We start from the raw sequence: 5,000 nt of genomic DNA on the forward strand, positions 1-5,000 counted from the left end.
CAGAAGAGCGGCCAACTTGGGCACCCTCTTCAGCTTCTTCTTCAGCATCTCCTTCATGTAGTCCGGCCCCCCCACAAGGATCTGTGAAACGAGGGGCTCCCCGGCGCTGTTGAGGAACGAGGCCTGCATGCCCTCGATGATGGTCTGGAGATGGGGGTCGCGCTCGGGGAACCACTTCCCCAGCTGGTGCTTCTTCACGCAGATCTTCTTGTCGACCAGGACGTCGTAGCTGAACAGACCCCGGCTTATTCCGATGGCGTGGAAGGTCTCGCTGAGGACGACGAGGCCGCGCCTGTCCTTCTTGACCTTCCTCACGCCGCCGGGTGCGCTCTTGGCCGGCGGGGCTGCTTGACCCGTCTTGGCCTGCGGGGCTTGACCCCTCTTGGGCTTTTAGGGGGGGCCGGTCTCCTCTTCCTCGTCGGAATCGAAGAATTCGTCAGGACTCTCGTCTTCGTCGGGCTCTGCCATGGAGGGGAGGCGAGGGGGTGGGGGGGGAGGCGAGGTGGAGGGCTCCGAAACGGTCGCCTTTTTCTTTCCTTTTTTCTTCCTCTTCTCTTTCTTCTGAGGAGGGACAGCCTGGGCCTCCTGTTAGGCGTCCAGGTCGGCTTCCCGACCCTGGACTTCTGCACTCTTATCGTCGGGCTCTGCCATGGAGGGGAGGCGAGGGGGTGGGGGGGGAGGCGCGGTCGCCTTTTTCTTTTTCTTTCCTTTCTTCCTCTTCTCTTTCTTATGAGGAGGGACTTCATCCAGGACGGGTTCCCGCTCCCGGACTTCATCCAGGACGGGTTCCCGCTCCTGGACTTCATCCAGGACGGGTTCCCGCTCCTGGACTTCATCCAGGACGGGTTCCCGCTCCCGGACTTCATCCAGGACGGGTTCCCGCTCCTGGACTTCATCCAGGACGGGTTCCCGCTCCTGGACTTCATCCAGGACGGGTTCCCGCTCCCGGACTTCATCCAGGACGGGTTCCCGCTCCTGGACTTCATCCAGGACGGGTTCCCGCTCCCGGACTTCATCCAGGACGGGTTCCCGCTCCTGGACTTCATCCAGGACGGGTTCCCGCTCCCGGACTTCATCCAGGACGGGTTCCCGCTCCTGGACTTCATCCAGGACGGGTTCCCGCTCCCGGACTTCATCCAGGACGGGTTCCCGCTCCTGGACTTCATCCAGGACGGGTTCCCGCTCCCGGACTTCATCCAGGACGGGTTCCCGCTCCTGGACTTCATCCAGGACGGGTTCCCGCTCCCGGACTTCATCCAGGACGGGTTCCCGCTCCCGGACTTCATCCAGGACGGGTTCCCGCTCCCGGACTTCATCCAGGACCGGGTTCCCCCCCCCGGACTTCATCCAGGACGGGTTCCCGCTCCCGGACTTCATCCAGGACGGGTTCCCGCTCCCGGACTTCATCCAGGACGGGTTCCCGCTCCCGGACTTCATCCAGGACGGGTTCCCGCTCCCGGACTTCATCCAGGACGGGTTCCCGCTCCCGGACTTCATCCAGGACGGGTTCCCGCTCCCGGACTTCATCCAGGACGGGTTCCCGCTCCCGGACTTCATCCAGGACGGGTTCCCGCTCCCGGACTTCATCCAGGACGGGTTCCCGCTCCCGGACTTCATCCAGGACGGGTTCCCGCTCCCGGACTTCATCCAGGACGGGTTCCCGCTCCTGGACTTCATCCAGGACGGGTTCCCGCTCCCGGACTTCATCCAGGACGGGTTCCCGCTCCCGGACTTCATCCAGGACGGGTTCCCGCTCCTGGACTTCATCCAGGACGGGTTCCCGCTCCCGGACTTCATCCAGGACGGGTTCCCGCTCCTGGACTTCATCCAGGACGGGTTCCCGCTCCCGGACTTCATCCAGGACGGGTTCCCGCTCCCGGACTTCATCCAGGACGGGTTCCCGCTCCTGGACTTCATCCAGGTCGAGTTCCCGCTCCTGGACTTCATCCAGGTCGAGTTCCCGCTCCTGGACTTCATCCAGGTCGAGTTCCCGCTCCCGGACTTCATCCAGGACGGGTTCCCGCTCCTGGACTTCATCCAGGACGGGTTCCCGCTCCTGGACTTCATCCAGGTCGAGTTCCCGCTCCTGGACTTCATCCAGGTCGAGTTCCCGCTCCTGGACTTCATCCAGGTCGAGTTCCCGCTCCTGGACTTCATCCAGGACGGGTTCCCGCTCTCGGACTTCATCCAGGACGGGTTCCCGCTCCTGGACTTCATCCAGGACGGGTTCCCGCTCCTGGACTTCATCCAGGTCGAGTTCCCGCTCCTGGACTTCATCCAGGTCGAGTTCCCGCTCCTGGACTTCATCCAGGTCGAGTTCCCGCTCCTGGACTTCATCCAGGTCGAGTTCCCGCTCCTGGACTTCATCCAGGTCGAGTTCCCGCTCCTGGACTTCATCCAGGTCGGGTTCCCGCTCCTGGACTACATCCAGGTCGGGTTCCCGGTCCTGGACTTCATCCAGGTCGGGTTCCCGCTCCCGGACTACATCCAGGTCGGGTTCCCGGTCCTGGACTTCATCCAGGTCGGGTTCCCGCTTCTGGACTTCATCCAGGTCGGGTTCCCGCTCCCGGACTTCATCCAGGTCGGGTTCCCGCTCCCGGACTACATCCAGGTCGGGTTCCCGCTCCCGGACTTCATCCAGGACGGGTTCCCGATTCTGGAATTCCTGATCCCGGGGCGCAGGGGCCTTTGGGCGGGCCCAGCGGATTACGCAGACGCGCCGTCCCGAGACTCAGAACCGCGACCATCCAGGACGGGTTCCCGCTCCTGGACTTCATCCAGGTCGGGTTCCCGCTCCCGGACTACATCCAGGACGGGTTCCCGATTCTGGAATTCCTGATCCCGGGGCGCAGGGGCCTTTGGGCGGGCCCAGCGGAGGAGCGCGTACACGCCCCCGCCGCCCACGAGACTCAGAACCGCGCCCAGGCACAGGAGCGGGACTAGGCTGAAGGAGGGGGCGTCTGTGGCTTGTTGGAGGTCGTCGTAGTAGGAATAACTGGACGCGAGCATGTCCTCCCTGTCTTGGGCGGACATGTGCAGCAGCGACCAGAGGGAGTGCTCCTCGAGATCTATGAACTCGGGGACAGAATAAAACCACTCCCAGGGGCCGTTTTGCCTGGCCCTTTGGAGCAGCTCCTCCTCCAACTCTTGGATTTGGCCTCTCACGTCGGTGAGCTCTTGCCAGTCGGCGATCACTGGGAAGAAAGCTGAAATGAGCTCTAAAATCATTTCCGACATGACATCGAAATGGGGGCCCAGGGGGATGTCACTTCTCGTAAAGAGGATAAGTGATGTGCGGTCGTCCTTGGGGTTGCTCGTGTGTGTGTGTGGATTACCTGCGCAAGGAACACCATCTGGAAAAAGCAAATCAAATGAGAAATATAGACATTGGGTACATATATACATACATATATATATATGTATATATATATATATATATATATATATATATATATATATATATATATATATATATATATATATATATATATATATATATATATATATATATATATATATATATATATATATATATATATATATATATATATATATATATATATATATATATATATATATATATGAGGGTGTGGGAAAGATAGGAAGGAAGGAGAGGACAAGAGAGGGAAGGAAGGAGAGGACAAGAGAGGGAAGGAAGGAGAGGAGGATGAGGGTGAGGGGTATGACAGGCGATGGAGGGGGCATCGTTGAGGGGGGGGGGGAGCGGAAGAGAGGATCCAAGGGCGGAGGGAAGAGAGAGGCAACGAAGAGGGCGAAGTGAAATGATGTGAAGTAAATTTAAGTCAGATGTTCAGATGTTCGGGGACGTTCTCGAGGCCAGCGGCGGGAGAGGAGGGCGGCGGCGCTGGGCGATTGATCGGCTTTGTGACAAATTTCGGATTATATATTAATAGATAAGATAGATAGATAGATAGATAGATAGATAGATAGATAGATAGATAGATAGATAGATAGATAGATAGATAGATAGATAGATAGATAGATAGATACTGTTTTTTTCATCAATTTATTTCGCTCAGGGAGCGACAAGCCTATACATTACAGTTGAAATGGTTGCAGAGTAATTGTGACACGCAGGACACGCCATGGATAAACCATAAAAGGAGAGAGGAGATAATCACATACATGGTAAACAATGGAAACGGAAAAAAAGAGTACTAGCCGCCACCAAAATATGGGTATTGCACAAGTATTTTGTCTAAATTGGCATCTGATATCAAGTATTTGCAAATTTTTATGACAGAATCTGGTATAAAATCAGCCACTTTCGGACCATCGAGGCAGTATCGCCGTAGGTGGCTGGCGTTGTGTGCGTCGCCCAACTTGCACGATGAGTACTGGGGCTCGTCCTCAGGCTCGCCCTCCTGCCACACGGGTCTGTAGCCTAACCGGAGCCGGGCAGCCACCTCTGCCTCCCCCCTTCTTTCTTTCTGTAAGCCTCTTCTTCTTTCTCTCTCTCTTCGTTTTTTTTCCCTCCCCTTACATCGTCTTCTGACCAGCAGACCGCGGCGTCGGTCCTTGTAAGGCGAGACGCGAAGCGGTCGTCGTGCTGGATGCTCACGCTCGCTGGCCTCTCGTCGCTCCTGTGCCGGGTGTTACGGTCGCCGCGCTTGAGGAGGAGTCAAGAGCGAACGGAAGAGAGTCGCAGGCGTCGGGGAGGGGAGGGAGGGAGGGGAGGGGATAGAGGGAGGAGGGAGGGAAGTGAGGGAGTGAGGGAGGGAAGGGGAGGGAGGGGAGGGAGGGAGGGGAGGGGATAGAGGGAGGGAGGGAAGTGAGGGACTGAGGGTCCCTCCCTCAGTCCCTCACTTTCCTCCCTCCCTCAAATATTTTTTTGTCTACAAAGACCCGCTCAGAGCACAGAAAGGATTGGAGCAAGAACGATAGTAACGATTGCAATCGAACATAATCTGTGACTGGTAATAATGCAATCAAGTATTGATACTAGACGTCTGCAAAGTATTGGTACTAAACGTCTTAGT

Source organism: Penaeus vannamei, chromosome 2 (genome assembly GCF_042767895.1).
Source record: "Penaeus vannamei isolate JL-2024 chromosome 2, ASM4276789v1, whole genome shotgun sequence".
Classification (NCBI taxonomy): domain Eukaryota; kingdom Metazoa; phylum Arthropoda; class Malacostraca; order Decapoda; family Penaeidae; genus Penaeus; species Penaeus vannamei.